General features: G+C 39.3%; 2 non-coding genes across 2 annotated transcripts; one reads left to right on the plus strand and one right to left on the minus strand.

Annotated features, from left to right (window-relative positions):
• Positions 1-4,926: 4,926 nt before the first annotated feature.
• Positions 4,927-5,033, minus strand: LOC141709152 (small nucleolar RNA R71). Its single transcript, XR_012569743.1, has one exon. It is a non-coding gene; the product is annotated as a small nucleolar RNA R71 (small nucleolar RNA).
• A 17,339-nt stretch (positions 5,034-22,372) lies between these two features.
• Positions 22,373-22,479, plus strand: LOC141709454 (small nucleolar RNA R71). The gene has a single exon (XR_012570029.1). It is a non-coding gene; the product is annotated as a small nucleolar RNA R71 (small nucleolar RNA).
• Positions 22,480-23,340: the final 861 nt, after the last annotated feature.

Genomic DNA, 23,340 nt, shown 5'->3' on the forward strand with positions numbered 1-23,340 from the left:
ATATAAAGGTATAACATTAAGATTCATCTTTTTAACAAAATCTCGAGATATAAAAGACTTGGTGGCTCCGGAATCAAATAAAACATTTGCATGTTCTAAATTTAACAGAATGGTACCTGCTATTACGTCTGTGTTCCGGACAACATCATGAATGGTAATGTTGAAATTCCTAGCAGTTGGAGGCCGGTTGGAAGCAGCCCTGCTCATCCCTGAGGCATGAGGCCTTGATGTGGGGGAAATCCTTCCTCATGTGCCCTATCTTTCTACACTAGAAATATGTTATCCCTGGTTGTGGGCAACTTGGGGCAAGGTGTCCTGGTTGGTTCCACTTAAAGCATTTTAGAGGGGCCCTTGCTTGGGTACGTCCTCCGAGGTGTCACTTTCCACATGTCCGACAATCTGGTATAGGGGTTCGGGGTTGACTGTGAAATGTTGCCCTAGATTTCCCGCTGCCCTTGCCGACACTCTCACTCGGGGTCTTCCTAAACCCGGGGCCTCTCGCAGGTTGGGACACCACTCCCCTAATAAACCTTCTCGGAAGGCACATATTCCCAGTTCCTCATCCTCCTTGACTTCCTATCTTTCTCTTCCTACTTTTCTTCTCTTTCAAATTTTATTCACTTCCTGCTTTCATGATCGAGGCCTTCTACACTAGGGTGGCATAATCTGTCAGCTCTAGCATAGCTACTCATTTCTGAATCCATTATTTCAGACCAAGCTGAAACCTTCGTGCCCTCTTTTCTTCCATATTAACAAACTCAGGTACAAACCGGGACAACTCAGTAAACTTGGACTTGTATTCCGCCACTGTCATTTTGTCCTGCTTTAGCTCCAGGAAAATTATCTCCATCCGAGTCTCCATAAACCTAGGGAAGTACTTGTCTAGGAACAACGGCGTCCCACGGGATCACTGCGTCAGTCTCAAGATTACGCTTGGACTCTCACCAATAGTTAGATTCTCCTTTTAGCATGTAGGAGGCGAAGATGGTCTTGTGTCGCTCTTCGACACCTAATATTTCGAAAGATTTCTCCATCTCCTTTAGCCAAGCCCGTGCTTCAACAGGGTCATCATATCCTAGAAAATTTGGGGGCTTAAGGGACTTGAACGCCCTGAAGGCGGTAGAAGCAGTTGGCGGGGCAGCATGTGGTGGTGGTGGAAGAGGTTGTCGGTTAATATTTGCCCTTAATAGATCCATAAATTGATTCATAGGGTTTCCCTCTAGGTGGGTATCCTCAGCCTCTTCTTCCACGTATTCCTCTTCATCTAATTCATTGTAATCTAAGTCTTCCTCACTTTCCTCATTTACAACATGGTTAGGTTCGTCCTGCCTCTGATTAACAAATTATGTGGGATGAGCCCTAGTTCCTCTCCTACGGGGTGGCATCGTTCTGATAATAAAAGTGGTGTTAACACAGTTGCACATATATATACCTTGATTAATTTATTTGGACGTACACATGCATTCAAATATTTGGTATACTTTTATCGAGGGTGCAATAATAAAGTGAAGACAATTACTTCTCAACTGATATATATTATATAACAAGGTCTCCCAGGCTATGTCTTGGGGTTAAACAAATACGTCCGGAAATCCATACATAAGTCCAGAATATAAATTACCAAATACATAAATCCTGAATACTAAATACCAAATACATAAACCGGGCACCCTGTGGGGCTAGAAATGCTATCCTCTACTAGCTATCTGAACAAAATGGTGACAAGTCACCCGACCCTCACAAGGTCCATCTATATCTACTGCTCTCCTCAGTCCATATCACGGAGTGTGAGATCTCTGACCCTCCTTATCTCTCCAGCGAGAATTAACTCAGCATCGACCACTGGAACATATCCTCCTAACGCAGTGGTCCTCATCTGCACCCGGGTGTGGAGCTCAATCCCGTCGATCTCTCTGTGAGCTAGGGCCGGGGAAGCAGTCCTAAAGTCTCCGGGTTATCCAAGTCTAGAAGCTCTTTTGGTGAGTAACACCTGACGTAACTCAGTAATGCGGTCAGCCACCGCGGTGATCTCAACTTTCAGTTAAGCCACAATCCAGTCATGAACTGCCACATGCACAGTCGTTGAGGGTGGCAGGGGCGAGTCAAGGTCACTGGAGGGAAAGTCATAGGCCTCGTAAGTATCTGCCTCCATCTCATCATCATCATCCTCATCAATAGAGGGTAAGGGGCTCAGTATCCCTGGGTGAGGGGTAGAAGGGCCAACAGTTGGAAGATGGTTCATCTCTATGTCTGTCCAGCCTATGCCATCATCCTGGGGCTCATCGGCATCATCTGCTATAGGTGCAAGGAGGTCAGTCTCATCCTTTGGGGGATTCTCGGTAGGGTCATCCTTTGAGTCATCAATAGGTGGGTCCTCCGGCTCAGAAGTTGGGTCTTGCTCAAGTGGCATGACGTCCTCAACAGGGTCGATCTCCCCTATAGGCTCCACTGGTACCTGACACAATAGGAAAGGTGTTACTAGCTTAGAGTCGGGATTCCCTTAAGAGTAAAACTGTCAAAACCACACCAAGTAGTCTAAAGACGAACTCGAGTTAAGTTCTGATTAATTCTTATTATTCTTATGTCTACATATTTTATCTCCTATCATTTCTAAGATTTGATAACCCAAGTCTCTGATACCATTTCTGTGACGCCCCCAAATCCGGGGTCAATGATTTAGGAGGCCACACCATCCTGAATCATGTTTAAACACTTATCTTCGTACAACATTAAAAATACTAACACATCTACAACCCCACACTTATTAATACACACACACACACACACACTCAGGTTATTGTCTTGAAAATGAAACAAATTGTTAAGTGGCATTTTTGACACTTTATAACGCTCCGTAAAGCTTTGGGTTGATGTTTTGTACTCAAGTTGTTAGTATTTTAAACGTGTTTTTGTAGTATTTTTGCATTTCGGGCATTTATAAGGAATACAGGTGAATTGGCATTGTTTGGATGCTAATTGGGTGTTAGGATGGTGTCTAGAATAAAAGCTCATGAAAAGACCAGCTCAAATCAGCAAGAAAAGAAAGAAGTTAGAATTTTTTCCAGAGAGACGGCGCACACGCGTTGTGATAGCGCGCGGCCGCGCCAGGATGGCCGAATGTCAGCGCGCCCACGCTGAAACAGCGCTGCCGCGCCAGGTCGGGAATTAAAATCCTATTTCTCATAGAATTTTGATCCGTTGGACTTCTACTCTGCATGGGCTACTATATATACACAACTTATGCTCGTTTTTCATAAGAAGACGTACTAGAGCTTAAGAAGAAGGCGTAAGAAGACCGTAGAGCACAATTCAACCAAGGCGAAGAAGATCTAGTTTATGCCTAAGATTCTTTATTTTAAGTTATAACTTTGGATGCTAGTTTTCTTATTCGTGAACCTTTACTCTTGTTTCATACTTGGTTTATAATTTATTTAAGTATAAAGACTACGTTCATATACCATATTTTCATCGGAACCCACATAAATGATGAGTCCGATTATGGGCTAATCATTATTATGGGGTTCTAACAGATTTATTTATGGATTTCTTTAGTTAATTCGTTTCGATACCTTAATGTGTGGTGATTGTATGATAACCTAGCATTGGTTGTACTTATTCGTCTTATGAGCGTCGGGAACTTGTAAGATAGTGTGTTAATCTTTAATGAAACGAAAGTGAATTTAAGGGTTTAGAACTTGCCATGCTAGCATAGGTTCATGTATGTGATATGCATGATTCGTAGGTAATTTTAACCATCTTACTTGCCCTATATAATCAAGATAGATACCTTATGCATTAAACTGTTATGTTGTCAAATTCTATAGACATATAGGGTCTCAATATAATTGGTGTCTATTCAGCTTTCATCTCTTTTGTGGATGTCTGGTAGTATGGTATTCGTACAACGAAAGTTGATGTTTATCCGTTTTGTGTTATCTGATTAGTGTCATCACCATTACATGCTAAGGTTAAGAAAGAAAAGGCTATTGAATGAAGTATTTAATAAAGTTAGAATCCCATGTTTGTGTCATATATTATTCAACTCTCTTTAATCTCCTAGTTTGTGTTCTTTAGTATAATTTTTAGTTAATCTTAGTATAAACAACCTCAATATGTTATTCGTCTTAGCATTGGATAATAGCCTTACTAGTGTTGCATAAATACATTGATTGAAATTAACCTAAACTTATCCTTAAGGAAACGAACTAGAATTTATTATATATTACTTGCGATCACGTATACTTGTGTGAATATTAACGCGTGTTCTAGCCCTAACAAGTTTTTGGCGCCGCTACCGGGGATGCAGTGTTAATTTTTAGTTTATGTGTTTGTTATTATTGGTCGTTAAAGTTTAGTGACTCAGATATTGTTACTTACTTAATTCCTTGTCGTGTTTCAGGTACTCTAGCGAGCGTGTATGCATACGCGTTCTCAGTCTCGTAAGAGAATACTGGATCAAGCTGAGGAAGAAGTTGTAGTCGAGGAGAAAGTTGAAGAAGAGATCTGAGTTTAGAAAGAAGAAGAGCCTCTTATTGCGATTGGAGAACCAGATGCAAATCGACAAGCTTTGATGGACTACTCTCAACTGAAGATCAATGATATTCAGTTTAACATTGTTCGACCAACCATCTCGACTAAACCTTTGAGATCAAGTCGAGCACGATTCAGATGATACAGAACTCAGTTCAGTTTGGGGGTTCTCCGACAGAAGACCCCAACATGCACATCAAAGATTTCATCGAGATCCGCGACATTTTCAAGTTCAATGGAGTTTCAGAAGATGCTATTAAGTTGAGACTTTTCCCATTCTCTCTGCGGGATAAAGCTAAGTACTGGTTGTATTCTCTACCACTAGGGTCTATCATCAAATGGAAGGATCTTGCGTAAAAGTTCTTAACTAAATTTTTTCCTATGGCGAAGACTGCTGCAATCAGAAACGCACTTACTCAATTTGTTCAGCAATCTGGAGAATCTTTATGTGAGGCTTGGGATCAATATAAGGAGATGTTTAGGAAGTGTCCTCATTATGGGATGCCTGACTGGATGATCATTAACTATTTCTATAATGGTTTGGGTGCTACTCCTAGACCCATGCTTGATGTAGCATCAAGAGGAGCCTTGTGGGCTAAAAGCTATGATGAAGCTTATGAATTAATTGAACTGATGGCTGCTAATGAATGCCAGAATCCTACTCAGAGACTATCTCAGGGCAAGGTAGCAGGAATTCTGGAGTTGGATGCAACTACTGCTATAATTGCTCAGCTTAAGGGTTTGATGATAAAGGTGGATTCTCTATCTAATTATGGAGTTAATCAGATCACAAGTGTCTGTGAACTTTGTGCTGGTGCCCATGAGACTGAACAGTGTGCCATTTCTAGTGAATCAGCTCAGTTCGTGAGCAATTTTCAGAGGTCACAGCAACCTGTACCAGCCACCTATCATCCTAATAACCGTAATCATCCTAGCTTTAACTAGAGCAACACTCAGAATGCGGTTCAACAGCCTTATCAGCGGTATCCAGCAAAGCAATACAACCCTCCTGGTTTTCAGCAACCGCAATATGCACCAAGGCAACAACTCTAGCTACAATAGTCAAATGAAAAATATGAATTATAAGAGTTGAGGCTCATGTGCAAGAGCCAAGCGGTTTCTATCAAGACCTTGGAAAATCAAATTGGACAAATTGCCAATGTCTTGTTAAATCGTCAACCTGGTACACTTCCTAGTGACACTAAAGTACCAGGAAAGAGGGAAGCTAAGGAGCAGGAAAAGGCAATTACATTGAGGTCTGGGAATGTTGCAAATCCCGAACACTCTCAAGTTTCGGATGAAGAAGCGATAGTTAAGGAAGAAGTACAGAAGGAAGATGAAGTGGAACCAAGGAAGACTACTGTTGAACACACTCCTACTGAGGGTAATACAGGGGAGAAGCAGATCTATCCTCCACCGTACTTTCTAAAAAGGCTGCAGAAGAAAAAGATGGATAAGTAGTTTGAGAAGTTTCTGGAGGTGTTCAAGTCTTCAAGAAACTTCACATCAACATACCTTTCGCTGAAGCTCTTAAACAAATGCCTAGTTATGTGAAGTTTATGGAAGGTATACTCTCTCGGAAGGTGAAGCTTGATGACTTAGAGACAGTTGCTCTCATGGAGGAGTGCAGTGCTGTGCTGCAACAGAAGTTGCCTCCGAAGCTTAAAGATCCTGGAAGCTTCACTATTCCTTGTACCATTGGAAAATTGTCATTTGACAAATGCTTATGTGACTTGGGAGATAGCATCAATCTGATGCCTTTATCAATATTCAAGAAGTTGGACTTACCTTATCCAAAACCTACTTATATGACTCTGCAGCTGGCTGATTTTTCTATTACATATCCGTGAGGCATTGTTGAGGATGTTTTGGTCAAGGTGGATAAACTCATCTTTCCTGCTGATTTTGTAATTCTGGATTTTGAGGAGGATAAGAAGATTCCCATAATCTTGGGAAGACTGTTCTTGGCTACTGGTCGAACCTTGATAGATGTGCAGAAGGGTGAGCTCACCATGCGAGTGCTGGACCAGGATGTAACTTTTAATGTGTTTAATGCTATAAAATTGCCTACGGAAAATGAGGAGTGCTTAAAGGTAGAGTTGGTCGATTCAGTGGTTACTTCAGAACTTGATCAATTACTAAGGTCTGATGCCTTAGAAAAGGCCTTGTTGGGGAGTTCACATAATGAAGATGATGAAGGTGATGAGCAATTGCAATATCTAAATACTTCTCCTTGGAAGAGGAAGATGGATATGCCTTTTGAATCTCTTAAAATGGAGGAGCGGAATAAATCTCCCAAGCTCCTCAAGCCATCTATTGAGGAAGCTCCTACACTTGAGCTTAAACCATTACTTGAATACTTACGGTATGATTTTTAGGTGATACATTTACTTTGCCTGTTATTATTGCATCTGACCTTTCAGGTAGTGATGAAGAAAAACTCGTAAGAATTCTGAGAGAATTCAAATCGGCAATTGGATTGACGATAGCAGATATTAAGGGAATCAATCCTTCTTATTGTATGCATAAAATTCTGCTAGAGGAAGGTAGCAAGCCTACTGTTGAGCAACAAAGAAGGCTAAATCCGATCATGAAAGAAGTTGCGAAGAAGGAAATTCTCAAATAGCTGGATGCAGGGATCATCTATCCCATTTCTGACAGTTCTTGGGTGAGTCCAGTTCAGTGTATACCAAAGAAATGAGGTATCACCGTTGTTGCTAATGAGAAGAATGAGCTCATTCCTACTCAAACAATCACGGGGTGGAGAGTTTGCATGGATTACAGGAAGCTGAACAAGGCCACGAGAAAGGATCACTTCCCTCTACCGTTTATTGATCAGATGCTTGACAGATTGGCTAGGCATGAGTATTACTGTCTTATGGATGGCTATTCGGGCTATAATCAGATTTGCATTGCTCCGGAGGATCAGGAAAAAACTACTTTCACTTGTTCATTTGGTACTTTCGTCTTTAGAAGAGTTTCTTTTGGTTTGTGTGGGGCACTTGCCAAATTTCAGAGATGCATGATGGCTATATTATGTTAGTCCCTTAACAATATAGCAAGAATTACAGAAGGGGGGTTGAATGGAATTCTTGAACCTTTTTCTTGAAATAAAAATATTCAACTCGATTATAGATATATTTGTTTTGATTAGCACAATGCAGAATGTAAACTTAATTGAATCAAAACATAAGTAATTAAAAACAAGAGTCTTTAAAAACTTTCTGGTGGATTTAAACAATTCCACCAGAGATACATATAATATATCGAGAGGACTCTGTGTGCAGAAATGCTCACAGCTGCTTACAAATGGAACTACTGAGAATACAGGAAATGCTAATGATTCTGCTTACAAAGATTTCTCTGTTTTTTTTATGTTTCTCAGCTATCTCAGTTATTTTTCTATTTGCTACTCTCTTGGTTTATATAATACCAAGATTATAAATTCAAAAAGACTGAACAAATATAAAATCTAATAGTCTTAAGCTTTGCTACTTTTCGTCCTCTATTACCCAGTTAATGGGCTTCCACAGTGTGTTTGTATACATCTCGACGGCTGTATGTCAGCTTTCACTGTTCAACTGCTGTTTGAATTCTTCATATGATCATCCGTCGACTTTCAGAACATCCGTTGATGATTTAATTGATCATCCATTGACTGCTATATTAAACATCCGTTGATAGTCATTTGATCATCCGTCGATGGCTTTGTTAATCATCCGTCGGTAGCTATTTTGGCACTTGACTCTATATCACTTATGTAGAATTACAAGACATCATTTATGTACAATTAATCAACCTATTCTGCATTTCTAGTTAAAGTCAACATGACTTATATGCTACTACAGATTCTATACAAAGGTGCATACATAACTGTGCTACAAACTTATTATTACATAAGCTACTCACTCGATGGATAATAGGTTAATCATCCATCGGGCCTATAATGAGTTATCCGTCGGGACTATAATTCTTATCCGTCGAGTGCTACATAATTTCACTAAGTAAAATCTACTTAGATGTTTTGTTTATGAAATCATCAAGTACACAACATATGCACAACAATCTCCCCCAATTTATGTCTACTGGAATTATAGCCATAAATTAAGAGATACTTGATGATAACAAAACATCCTGAACATATATCTTTAAAGATAAGTAGATAAAACTGAAAGTGCTTCAATTAATTAAAATGAGAAAGGTTTGGCTCACAGTCAATTCAAGATGCTCCTCTAGCCTGAGCAGATTTTTCTAGTTCCTTGAAGGTCTGGATCTTCTTCCAAGCTTTCTGTTATTTTCTTCAATTTGATTCTGGAGCTGCCTGTGGAATTCTAGTTCATCAGATTCTGAGAGATCTAGCTTTTCTTGCATTTCCAAGAGAGTCTCATTGCTAGATATACTCAATTGGTCTTCTAATCTGAAGAATCTTCTTACACCCTTGTCATCCATGAATTCCATCAGCCAGTAGGGCCTTAGATGCACTCTTCTCCCTGTGTATGGGATGCTTAGAGTCTTTGGGAGTGCATCTTTAGCTCTAACACTCCTCAGCTCTTCAATCTTCTTCAATACTAGTCTTCTTGCAGTTAAATTGAAACCAAAGTTTTTCTTGAAGGATGAATAGACTTTAATCAGCACAGCTTGGCTTTTTTGAAGAATCCTGTGAAGTGGCCACTGAATCTCCCTTCCTCCTTTGTACTTGAACACCAACCTTTCAGGTAGGTTTCTGTATGCATCAATTGTCCTTACTTCATCCAGTTCATCCAGATAAAGATTTAGATCTGAAAATTCTTTGATGTCACACAAGTACAAGTAGTCTCCCCTGTTGACCTTGGGTTGAGCTTTAACTACTGACTTGGATTTGAGAGGTGACAGCTTCACTTTCTTGACTGCCCTTGACTTTGTCCTTTTTGGCTTGCTAAGGATTGGTAAGTTGAAGTCAGGAATTGGTATTTTATCCCACTCTATTGCCTCATCCTTTGGCACAATAGGTTCACCATGTATGTTCCTGTAGGGATCCACCACCCTTATGTCTTCAAATACCACAGAGGGCTTTGATGCTTGAGTTGTAGCTGGAGTGGATTCCTTAGGAAATTGATCTTCCAATTCCTTGTCAACAACATCCAATTTCCTCTTTGTTCTTCTAGCCAATTCTTTCTTCCTTGGGGATTTCTTCTTTTCTTTAATTTTCTTCTTTGATTCAGCAGCTTCAGATGGTTGAGAGGGAATTTGTTGAGAATAGTTTACAGCCTGTAGCTTGGCCAGGATAACAATCTGTTCTTTCTTTTGTTTAGACTTCTTTGCATCTAGAGTAGCTTGCCTCTTTTCCTGCTTTAATCTGGCTTTTTCTTCTTTCTTTGCTTGAGCAAATTATGGATGTCCAGCTACCACACAAATTTCCTTTCCATTTCTGAATATCTTAGCAATTCTCCTTTTTAAAGCTGAATCAGCTGGATCTTTATAGAAGACAATAGATCTTGACAGAAGGTTCTTTTCATCAGGCTTGGGTGTCTCATACACAGTGTCCATAGGGTTCTTCCAAGATGATTTTGGATAATTTGCCCTTGGTTTAAGAATTGTTTCAGCCTTTGTAGACTTGATGCAGGAAGATTATCCTTTTTCCAGATAGTTCATGCTCATCTCATTCACACTGATTGGCTTGACATGAGAGTGATGGATGGCTGACTGAACTGGCTCCTTGACTAGTTCAAACTTTTTCTGTATCTCCTCATCAATCTTATTCCAGTTGATCAAACTCAACTTTCCTTTTTCAGCAACTTTCAAGTTTGCTGCTGCTGCTTTAATTAGATCTATACCATCTACAACTGTTGGCTTGGAGATTGTAATTGAAGGTACAATTACTTTACTGATTTGTACTTGAAGTTTCTCCCCCTCCGTTGGTCCTTTCTCCCCCTTACTTGATTCTCTCTCCCCCTTTTTGTTATCATCAAGTTGAGGAGTTAGGCCTTGTGCTTTAGCCAGTTGCATGAGAAGATTTGTCCGAGTCTGTTGATTTTGAAGAAGGATAGCCACTGAATTCTCAATAACTTGAACTCTGTTTTCCAGCTTGGCTAGCTTCTTTTTAGAATCTGATTCTCTCCTCAATCTTAGTAATAGATCTTGCATGGTACCATATGACATTACTGAATCCAGCTTCTCAGAATTGTATGTCTTCAAGTCAGCTATATCTCTTTTTAGTTCATCCACACTCATATTCTGTCTTAAGTGCTGGATCTTCATGAGATGTAGAGAGTCTAGGTGAGCTTGAAGAATAGCCTTGGTACCAACATCTAAAGTTTCCTGAAGGGCCTTTTGAATAGCCATCACTTGCTTGACCAAAGACACATCAAATTGTCCTGGTGTAAATTCCTTTGTCCATGCCCATCCAGGTAAATTTAAAACAGAACTTGGGCCTTCATCTCCCCCTAAGTTCATGCTTCCATCCAAAGAAACAGAGTCATCATCATTAGAATTTACTCCAAATTCTTCAGATGGCTCACCAGCTTGAGAAGGCATCCTATTGACAGCAGCTTTATCTCTTTGAAGAGATTCTGAGGTGTGTACTAGATTCAAGGTCTATTCTGTCTCCACATTGCCCTGAGCAGCCAAAAATTGATAGGCTGACATAGGATGAGTAAAAGTGTCAGCATTTAAGGAAATGTTATCAATTTCAGCTTTGTAATGTTGCTGAAATTGTCTTCCCTTTTCAGCATCATTCACAATCATTGACTCACTAGCAATGGCTGGATCCACCCTTATTTCTCCTGTACCTGCCTTTCTCTCATAATCTCTCTTTTGTTACATCAGGGTCTCACCCTGGCTCCCCACCCTCACACCCTCACCTTCACCTACTAAGGTGGGACTCCTCTCACTCACTTTTGCCAATCCTGAATAAATGGATTGCTGAGATTCACTCTTTTCCTCTCCTTTTGCCTGGGAGCAACCCAGCCTCTCAATCAATGCACTCTCCTCTCTCAGTCCTAAGAGTGACTGTATAAAAAATCTAGCATAATATACATTCTTTCCCCTTTTGGCTAACTCACCTAGTTTAAAACCTAACTCATACAGGAGAAGGTCACTGAAATTGTAAAATTTATCTGTAACTAGCATGTATAACATGTTAAGCATGGAAATGTTCACAGAATTAAAATTACTGATTTTTCCAGAGAAAACTTTAGTCACAACATCACACATGAAACTCCATTCCTTCCTAAGACCTAATCTTCTAATATCACTTAGCTTGGTAGTAGGAAGTGCATAATGCATGGAATTAAGCATATTGATAATATCAGTGTCAGTGTGTGGTGAAGTTACATTATCATCAGGAATTTTGAAACATGCTTTTATCACATCACTATTGATACAAAACTCATTACCTTTGATAGTTAGAGTGATGGTTTTGTCAGTAGAGTTGTAGATTGCAGTGGTCCACATATCTTCAACAACTTCACAGAAAATTGTGGGTGATTCAAGCATGACATAACTTAACTTGCAGTTCTTCACGAAGTCCATCATCTTGTGATAGTCTTCTGATTGCTGAATACCCTTATTGACCAAAGCAGTGAAGTTGTTCTTCTCATAAATGAACCCAGTCTGAGACATAATCTTTACTACAAGTGCCATTGTTAGAGAATGAAAGTTTGAAGAGAAAGAGAATATTTGCTTGAGAGAGAATGAAATAAAAGCAGTTGAATTTGAGAATGATAACAAAAAATAATTGAAATGAAATAAGCTTTTATACTCTCTCAAAAACAACGGATAAAAATAATAAAGAAGAGTAAATTAACCAATAGAAATTGCCTAAAATAGCCGTTTTGAAAATAAACTGTAAAAATTCCACCCATTATCCGTCATGTAATGCTTACAAACTGTAAGTATACTCGATGGATAATGTTCAGGGAATTAACGGTTAAGATTTAGACACTTCGACGGATGAGAATAAACTATTATCCGTCGAGTTTTAAAAGATTCTAGAAAAGTAATTGATTTTTATTTGCAATTAGTATATCGATGGATGACTCAACTCGATGGATAATGGTCATCCGTCGAGATGCAAATTTTGACTTAGCCAAAATTTCATCCATGACTAAAAATCCGCTAAATTTCTGGCTACATTTCAACTTGCAAAATAACTCAGATAAATTCAAGAGTAATTAAGCATACCTAACTCACTTACCAACCTAGAAAAGGTGGATTCATCCAGTGGCTTGGTAAAGATATCTGCAAGTTGCTTCTCACTTGGAACAAAATGTAACTCTACAGTACCATTCATTACATGTTCCCTTATGAAATGGTACTTGATGTCTATGTGCTTTGTCCTTGAATGTTGCACTGGATTTTCAGTGATGGCAATTGCACTTGTGTTATCACAGAAAACAGGAATCCTCTCAACTTGCAAACCATAGTCTAGCAATTGATTTTTCATCCATAAAATCTGTGCACAGCAACTGCCAGCAGCAATATATTCAGCTTCAGCTGTAGAAGTAGAAACTGAATTTTGCTTTTTATTGAACCAGGACACAAGCTTGTTTTCTAGAAATTGACAAGTTCCTGTTGTGCTTTTTCTGTCAATTCTGCAACCTGCATAATCTGCATCTGAATAACCAGTTAGATCAAAACCAGAATCTCTAGAATACCAAATGCCAAGTTTTGGTGTTCCCTTGAGATATCTGAAAATTCTCTTAATAGCTATCAAGTGAGACTCTCTAGGATCAGCCTGAAATCTAGCACATAAACATGTAGCAAACATTATATCTGGCCTACTAGCTGTTAAGTACAGAAGTGAGCCAACCATGCCTCTATAGCTTGAAATATCCACAGACTTTTCAGTAGTGTTTAGTTCAAGCTTAGTTGCAGTGGCCATGGGGGTTTTTGCAGATGTGCAATCCATTAGATCAAACTTCTTTAAAAGATTAAAAATATATTTAGTTTGACTAATGAATATTCCATCACTAACTTGCTTAACTTGTAAACCAAGAAAGTAAGTTAGTTCTCCCATCATACTCATTTCATACTTACTTTGCATCAGTTTGGCAAACTTTTTACAAAGTTTCTCATCTGTAGAGCCAAAAATAATATCATCTACATAAATTTGAACAAGTATGCTAGAGCCATTAACATTTCTGAAAAATAAAGTTTTATCTACAGTACCTCTTGTGAAGTGATTTTCCAAAAGGAACTTTGATAAAGTGTCATACCTGGCTCTAGGTGCTTGCTTCAGTCCATAAAGTGCTTTCAGTAGATAATAGACATACTCTGGAAAATTTAGATCTTCAAAGCCAGGAGGCTGACTAACATACACTTCTTCCTCCAAATCTCCATTCAGAAAGGCACTTTTGACATCCATTTGATAGACCTTGAAATTGGCATGGGCTGCATAGGCTAAGAAGATTCTGATGGCTTCAAGTCTTGCAACAGGAGCAAATGTTTCATCAAAATCTATTCCTTCTTGCTGGCAATAGCCTTTAGCAACCAATCTAGCTTTGTTCCTTACTACTATGCCATTTTCATCCATCTTGTTTCTGAATACCCATTTGGTGTCTATTGGATTCTTTCCTTTAGGCTTGGGTACCGGCTTCCATACTTTATTCCTTTCAAATTTGGTTTAGCTCCTCCTGCATAGCTAAAATCCAATCAGGATCTAACAAAGCTTCTTCTACCTTCTTTGGTTCTTCCTTTGACAGAAAGCTGCTGTATAGACATTCTTCCTGAGTTGCTCTTCTTGTTTGAACTCTAGAAGGAACATCACCAATAATCAGGTCAAAGGGGTGATCTTTTGTCCATTTCCTTGGTTGAGGTAGATTAGCTCCAGATGAAGAGACCTCAATGTTTTCTTGATGTGTGATTGAGTTTTGAGTGCTAGAAACCCCCCCTGAGTTTGTGGATCTTTGATTTGAGAAAGGGGTACTTTCTATGGGTGATCTGCCTTGACTTCCTGCTCCTTTTGATAACCCGACGGATGGTGAATTTTGAATACTGACGGATGAGGCAGGTTGTCTACTGACGGATAACACAGATTGCCTTCCGACAGATGAAATATCTTACAACTCGATGGATGTTGAGTTTTGTGCTTCATTGGTGGTAGATTTGTCTGCATTATCCTTAGACACTATTTCTTGATCACTCTCATCATCACTTCCATCAATGACCATCTCAACATTATGGAATTTGAGGCTCTCATGGTAATCTCCATCTTTCAGTCCTTCAATCTTTTTATCATCAAACACAACATGTATAGATTCCACATCAATGTTGGTTCTTAGATTGTAGACTCTATATGCTTTACCAACAGCATATCCAACAAAAATTCCTTCATCTGCTTTAGCATCAAACTTCCCATTTTGATCAATTTGATTTCTCAGAATATAGCATTTACAGCCGAAGACATGAAAAAAGTTTAGAGTTGGCTTCTTGTTCTTGAACAATTGATAAGGAGTCATGCATCTTGCTTGATTAATCAGAGAGATGTTCTGAGTGTAGCATGCAGTGTTTACAGCTTCATCCCAGAAATATGTTGGTAATTTTGATTCTTCAAGCATTGTCCTTGCAGCTTCAATAAGAGATCTGTTCTTTCTTTCCACTACTTCATTCTGTTGTGGAGTCCTTGCTGCTGAAAAGTCATGCAAGATCCCATTTTTCTCACAAAATGCTCTCATGACATAGTTCTTGAACTCAGTTCCATTGTCACTCCTGATTCTTCTAACTTTGAAATTAGGATGATTGTTAACTTGCCTTATGTGATTGATGATGATTTCACTAGCCTCATCTTTAGACTTTAGGAAATATGTCCAAGAGAACTTTGAGAAATCATCTACAATTACTAGGAAAAATCTTTTCTTTGAAATTGACAATACATTGACTGGTCCAAACAAATCCATGTGAAGCAGTTGCAGAGGCTCTTTAATTGCTGAATCAAGTTTCTTCCTGAATGATGCTTTGATCTGCTTCCCTTTTTGGCAGGCATCACACAGTCCATCCTTTGTAAACTCCACTAGAAGAATGCCTCTTACTAGTTCTTTCTTTACCAGCTCATTCATGGTCTTGAAGTTTAAATGGGATAGCTTCTTGTGCCATAGCCAACTTTCATCTTGACTTGCTTTACTGAGAAGATAAGTTACAGATTCTGCTTTAGTTGAGTTGAAGTCAGCTAGGTACACATTTCCTCTTCTCACACCAGTGAGAACCACTTTGTTGTTTTGATTGTTAGTCACAACATAGGCTTCTTTGTTGAAGGTTACTGAGTTGCCTTTGTCACAAAGCTGTTGATACTCAACAGATTGTGTATGAGACCATCCACTAAGGCAACCTCTTCAATGATGACATTATCATTTGAAATAAAGCCATATCCCACAGTATAACCTTTGCTGTCATCTCCAAAAGTATTACTTGGGCCAGCTCTCTCCTTAAACTCTGTGAGCAGGGTAGAATCACCAGTCATGTGTCTTGAACAGCCACTATCCAAGTACCAAATATTCTTTCTGTTTCCCTGCACACATCAAAATCAAATCAAGTTGATTTTGCTACCCAAGTTTCCTTGGGTCCTGCCTTGTTAGCTTTCTTCTTCTGTTTCTTAGGTCTTAACTCATTTGACTTAGGAATTTCAGATTCTTCCTTAGTCATTTGGGTTGGGCCTTTGAAACCATTTAATGCAACAGAATTATCATGCATATTATGGCTAACAGGAAATGACATGCTTGGTGCAAACATGTTATTCCAGTAAGGCATGCTAAATGGCATTTGAGGCATATTGTATGCAGCATAATATGGATTAAGTGCAAATGGCATATTAGAAAACTGTGCATTCATGTTCTGTGTAGGCATAGTATTAACAGGCATGGGAGGCATGGCATTCATGTTAGGAAATTGAGGCTGAACAGACATGGGAGTAGGCATGGCAGATTTGCAATTAACTGACAAATGATTTACACTACCACACTTGACACAGATTTTTCTAGGGGCATATTTATCAGGTGTGTAGTTATTGTGTTTGTTAATCCTTACTTTACCATTCCTATTGTTTTTCTTTTTAGTATCTGTTTTTACCTCTATTTTCTCAAGTCTGTCACTTAACTGTTTGACAGTCATGTGACCAACATTTGCCTTTTTTTCTTTCTTAGCTTGACTTGACTCTCCTGAAATAAAGTTCTTGGAAACAGACCCATAATTATCATTTAGCTTGATTAATTTGGCTTTGCTAATGGGTTTTCTTACAGCCGACGGATGAGGATTTTTATCATTCGACGGATAACATTTTTTGTTATCCGACGGATAGTCCTCATTATCCGTCGAGTCTACATCTGTCAGCAACCCATCTACAAAAATAGGTTCTAGTTTCTCTTTATTCTTTTTCCAGGCTTCATCACAAAAAGACTCAATTCCTTGAACTTTGGTGATTTGAGCATGAACATCCCTGGATGTTTTCCATGCTTTAATCACCTCTTGTTCACGCTCGAGCTGCTTCTTCAAAATTTCTTCCTTTTTCAAGGACTCAGTTAATTCCTCCTTGGTAATCTTACACTCAATTTTTAGTTTCTCAAACTCAACAAACTGAGACTCAAGCACATTATTCCTCTCACTTAAAAACAAGTTGTTTTCTTTGATTTTAGCATTTTCTTTAGTGAGAGACTTAAGTGTAACACGCAAATGATACAATTCTGTAGACATATCATTTATTGCATCATTACACTCAGCTTTAGATAAATGTGCAAGGTTTGTAGTGATTACCTGATTGCTTGAGGAACTTGTCTCTGTTTTATCAGACTTGGCCATTAGGGCTAGATTGGCATAGCTGACATCTTCATCTTCTTCCAAACCATCAGCTGCCCAGTCATTCTTTTGTGTAATAAAAGCCCTTTCCTTTTATTTGAGTAGATCAAAGTATTTTTGCTTATAATCCACAGACTCAAACCATTTCTTACTGGAATCTGACTTTCTACACTCATTTGCAAAATGCCCTGCCAAGCCACATTTGAAACATTTGAATTTTGACTTATCCACCATGTTTCTATTTGGCTTGGCTGCTCCAAAGTTCTTCTTGAACTTGAGCTTGGCAAATCTTCTTGAAAGAAATGCTAGGTGCTCATCAATGTCCTCCATGTCATCTTGGCTCAATGAATCTTCACTTTCTGCAGCTAGCCCCTTACCCTTATTCTCACAGACCTTTGTAGTTGATTCTACAGCTTTCATCTTCACTTTCTTCTCCTTTTCCAGATCAGCAACTAGCGCAATGGATCCTCCTTTCTTCTTTCCTCTCTCCATTCTTTCATCCTGCTCTATCTCAAGCTCATAGGTCTTCAGAATGCCATACAGTCTCTCCAAAGTAAACTCCTTATAATCTTGTGAGTTTCTCAATGAGGCTGTCATTGGTTTCTATTCCTTTGGAAGAGATCTGAGAAATATCATATTGGAGTCTTTAGTCTGATAGACTCTTCCATGCAACTTAAGAGCATTTAGTAGTTTTTGGAATCTACTAAAAATGTCAGTGAGTGACTCACTTTCTTCATTGTGAAAATGCTCATATTGCTGAATCAGGAGCTGCATTTTATTTTCTCTTACTTGCTTAGTGCCATCACAAATTATCTGTATTGTGTCCCAAACTTCCTTGGCAGTTTTACAGTTGATGATGTTATCAAACATGTCTGCATCAACACCATTGGACAGAATGTTCATGGCCTTTTTATCTTTCCTGACTTGTTCAATATCAGGATCAGACCATTCATGCCTTGGCTTTGGAACAGATGGCTCGTTTCCTGTTGCAGCTCTCATTGGAACATGAGGGCCTCTTTCTATGCAGTCCACATAGGCCTCATCTTGAGAAAGCATATGAAGATGCATCTTTACCTTCCAATGATGGTAATTATCTTTATCAAGAAAAGGAATCTTGACTCCAACATCTTTCTTGTTCATCTTACTGAATTGTTTTGATCTTTAAACTCTTTGTAGATTAAGAGCTTGCTCTGATACCAATTGTTAGTCCCTTAACAATATAGCAAGAATTACAGAAGGGGGGTTGAATGGAATTCTTGAACCTTTTTCTTGAAATAAAAATGTTCAACTCGATTATAGATATATTTATTTTGATTAGCACAATGCGGAATGTAAACTTAATTGAATCAAAACATAAGTAATTAAAAACAAGAGGCTTTAAAAACTTTCTGGTGGATTTAAACAATTCCACCAGAGATATATAAAATATATCGAGAGGACTCTGTGTGCAGAAATGCTCACAGCTGCTTACAAATGGAACTACTGAGAATACAGGAAATGCTAATGATTCTGCTTACAAAGATTTCTCTGTTTTTTTGTGTTTCTCAGCTATCTCAGTTATTTTTCTATTTGCTACTCTCTTGGTTTATATAATACCAAGATTACAAAGTCAAAAAGACTGAACAAATATAAAATCTAACAGTCTTAAGCTTTGCTACTTTTCGTCCTCTATTACCCAGTTAATGGGCTTCCACAGTGTGTTTGTATACATCTCGACGGCTGTGTGTCAGCTTTCACTGTTCAACTGCTGTTTGAATTCTTCATATGATCATCCGTCGACTTTCAGAACATCCGTTGATGATTTAATTGATCATCCGTCGACTGCTATATTAAACATCCGTTGATAGTCATTTGATCATCCGTCGATGGCTTTGTTAATCATCCGTCGGTAGCTATTTTGGCACTTGACTCTATATCACTTATGCAGAATTACAAGACATCATTTATGTACAATTAATCAATCTATTCTGCATATCTAGTTAAAGTCAACATGACTTATATGCTACTACAGATTCTATACAAAGGTGCATACATAACTGTGCTACAAACTTATTATTACATAAGCTACTCACTCGATGGATAATAGGTTAATCATCCGTCGGGACTATAATTCTTATCCATCGAGTGCTACATAATTTCACTAAGTAAAATCTACTTAGATGTTTTATTTATGAAATCATCAAGTACACAACATATGCACAACATCTTCTCTGACATGATTGGTCAGAATGTGGAGGTGTTTATGGATGATTTCTCTGTGTTTGGCGATTCATTTGATGAGTGCTTGCAAAATCTGGGCGACATTCTTAAGAGGTGTGTTGAGACCAACTTGGTTCTCAACTGGGAGAAATGTCACTTTATGGTGCGACAGGGAATAATGCCCTGTCGCACCATAAAATGACATTTCTCCAAATTGAGCACCAAATTAGTTTCCACGCACCTTTTGAGTACGGCACGAAGATTATTTAAACATTCATCATACAAATATCCAAAGACGGAGAAGTCGTCCATGAACACCTCGACATTATTTCCAATCATGTCAGAGAATATAGCCATCATACATCTCTGAAAAGTGGCCGGGGCGCCACATAACCCAAACGAAACTCTGCGAAAAGCAAACGTGCCAAATGGACAAGTAAAGGTAGTCTTTTCCTGATCCTCTGGTGCAATACAAATCTGATTATACCCTGAATAGCCATCCAGAAGACAATAATACTCATGACCAGCCAACCTGTCAAGCATCTGATCAATGAATGGAAGAGGGAAGTGATCCTTCCTCGTGGCTTTGTTCAACTTTCGGTAATCCATGCATACTCTCCATCCTGTAATTGTACGAGTGGGGATGAACTCATTCTTCTCATTTGCTACCACAGTGATACCTCCTTTCTTAGGCACACATTGTACGGGGCTCACCCAAGAACTGTCAGAAATAGGATAAATGATGCCTGCATCGAGCCATTTCAGAATTTCTTTCTTCACTACCTCCTTCATGATAGGATTAAGTCTGCGCTGCTATTCAACAGTTGGCTTACTACCTTCCTCTAGCAGAATTTTATGCATACAATATGAAGGGCTGATCCCCTTGATGTCTGCTATGGTCCATCCAATAGCTGATTTGAATTCTCTCAAAATCCTTAAGAGCTTGTCTTCCTCACTACCTGAAAGGTCAGATGCAATAATAACAGGTAAAGTAGATGCATCACCTAAAAAAGCATACCTCAAGTATTCAGGTAATGGCTTGAGCTCCAAGGTAGGTGTTTCCTCAATTGATGGTTTGAGCTTTCCTTCAGCATTCTTGAGGTCAGAAGTACCAAGAGATTCAAATGGCATGTCCAGCTTTCGCTTCCAGGGAGAAGCATTCAGATATTGTAATTGCTCGTTGCCATCTTCATCATCACTGTCAAAATCCCCCACTAAGGCCTTTTCCAATGCATCAGACATTAGCATGCGATCGAGTTCTGAAGTAACCGCAGAATCAATCACATCCACTTTTAAGCACTCCTCATCTTCTGTAGGGAATTTCATGGCCTTGAACACGTTGAAGGTCACATCCTGATCTTGTACCCGCATAGTAAGTTCACCTTTCTGCACATCTATCAAGGTACGGCCAGTAGCCAAGAAAGGTCTTCCCAAGATTATGGGAATCTTCTTATCTTCCTTAAAATCTAGAATAACAAAATCTGCAGGAAAGAAGAGCTTATCCACCTTGACTAGCACATCCTCCACTATGCCCCTTGGGTAAGTAATAGAATGATCAGCCAATTGGAGAGACATGTATGTGGGTTTTGGATCAGGCAAATCCAACTTTTTAAAGATCGACAACGACATCAGATTGATGCTTGCTCCCAAATCATAAAGGCACTTGTCAAAAGTCAACTTGCCAATGGTGCAAGGAATGGTGAAGCTACCTGGATCTTTAAGATTTGGAGGTAACTTTTGCTGCAGAACAGCGCTACATTCTTCCGTGAGAGCAACGGTCTCAAGGTCATCCAGTTTCACCTCCCTTGAAAGAATACTCTTCATAAACTTCGCATAACTAGGCATTTGCTCCAGAGCCTCAGCGAAAGGTATATTGATGTGAAGTTTCTTGAACACCTCCAGAAACTTACCAAACTGTCTATCCAACTTTTGTTGCTGCAATCTCTTAGGAAAAGGTGGTGGAGGATAGAGCTGTTTCTCCCCTGTATTACCCTCAGGCAGAGTGTGTTCAACAGTAGTCTTCCTTGGTTCCGCCGCTTTCTCCTTTTGCTTAGCTTCTTCATCCCTAATTTCAGCTTCTCCTTCTTTTGCCTTTTCATCAGCAACTTTCCCAGACCTTAAGGTAATAGCCTTGACTTGCTCTTTAGCTTCCTTTCTGCCTGATACTTCCGTGTCACTGGGGAGTGTGCCAGGTTGACGATTTAGCACTATATTGGCTATTTGACCGATTTGATTTTCTAAGGTCATGATAGCAACCGCCTGACTCTTGCATAACAGCTTAAGTTCATCAAAATCAGCACTAGTAGGTGTAGCTGCACTTCCCTGTTGAGGATATGATTGCCTTTGAGCATACTGCTATGGTTGCTGGAATCCAGGTGTATTAAACTGTTTACTCACACCTTGCTGATATGGTGGCTGAATAGCATTCTGATTATTACCCCATCTGAAATTTGGATGATTTCTATTGTTAGGATGATAAGTAGCTGGCACAGGCTGCTGTTGTCGCTGATAATTATTCACATACTGAACAGATTCATTGACAAGAGAACACTGATCTGTAGCATGAGAACCTGCACAAAGCTCACAGATCATAGCTATTTGATTAACTCCATATATAGCTAGAGAATCAACCTTCATCGACAGCGCCTGGAGCTGCGCTGCAATAGCAGTGGCTGCATCGACTTCCAGAATACTTGCTACCTTCCCAGGCATCATCCTCTGAGTTGGGTTTTGATGCTCATTTGCAGCCATAGTCTCGATAAGATTATAAGCCTCAGTATAGCTTTTGGCCCATAAGGCGCCTCCAGCTGCTGCATCGAGCATGGGCCGAGATTGGGCCCCAAAACCATTATAGAAACCAGTGATCACCATCCAATCGGGCATTCCATGATGTGGACACTTTCTCAACATTTCCTTGTAGCGTTCCCAAGCTTCGCACATAGATTCTGTAGGTTGCTGCGCAAACTGAGTAAGAGCACTCCTCATAGCAGAAGTCTTTGCAATCGGATAAAACTTCACCAGAAACTTTTGCACAAGATCTTGCCAAATAGTGATGGACCCAGCTGGTTCAGAATGTAACCGGCCTTAGCTTTATCCCTCAGTGAGAATGGGAAAAGTCTTAGCTTGATAGCCTCATCAGTTACTCCATTATACTTGAAAGTGCTGCAGATCTCGACAAAATTCCTTATGTGCATGTTGGAGTCTTCAGTTGCAGCTCCTCCAAAAGAAACAGAATTCTGCACCATCTGAATAGTGCCCGGCTTGATTTCAAAGGTGTTAGCTTGAATAGCCGGATGAAGAATGCTTGGCTGAATGTCATCAATTTTAGGCCAAGAAAAGTCCATAAGAGCTGGATCAACCTGAACAATACGATCACCCATGATTACTGGTTCTTTCTGCTCAGTTCCTGAATCCGAATCTTCAAAATCTATCTTCTCCGAAATATCAAGAACTTCGTCTGTCTCCTCAGCTGTATCTAAAGTCCTCTTGCGAGTACGAGAACGAGTTTGCATAAATGTTCGCGTAAGTACCTGAAACACAACCAGAAACAATAAATAACAACTACGTCCTAATCACTGAGTCCTAATGACCAATGATGGTAAGTACATAAACTAAACAAATACGCCGAGTCCCCGGCAGCGGTGCCAAAAACTTGTTAGGGCGAAAACACGCGCTAATATTCACGCAAGTATACGCATTCACAAGTAATATAGAATACTTTCTAGTTCGTTCCCACAGAGACTCAAACTAATTATTGTTTAATTAAACTCATGCTCCAACGTATGATTACTTCTCAATGTTAAGACACTAACACTTAGAATTGTTGACTAAATATTAACTACAATTAAT

The sequence above is a fragment of the Apium graveolens genome, chromosome 2 (genome assembly GCF_009905375.1).
Source record: "Apium graveolens cultivar Ventura chromosome 2, ASM990537v1, whole genome shotgun sequence".
Lineage (NCBI taxonomy): Eukaryota > Viridiplantae > Streptophyta > Magnoliopsida > Apiales > Apiaceae > Apium > Apium graveolens.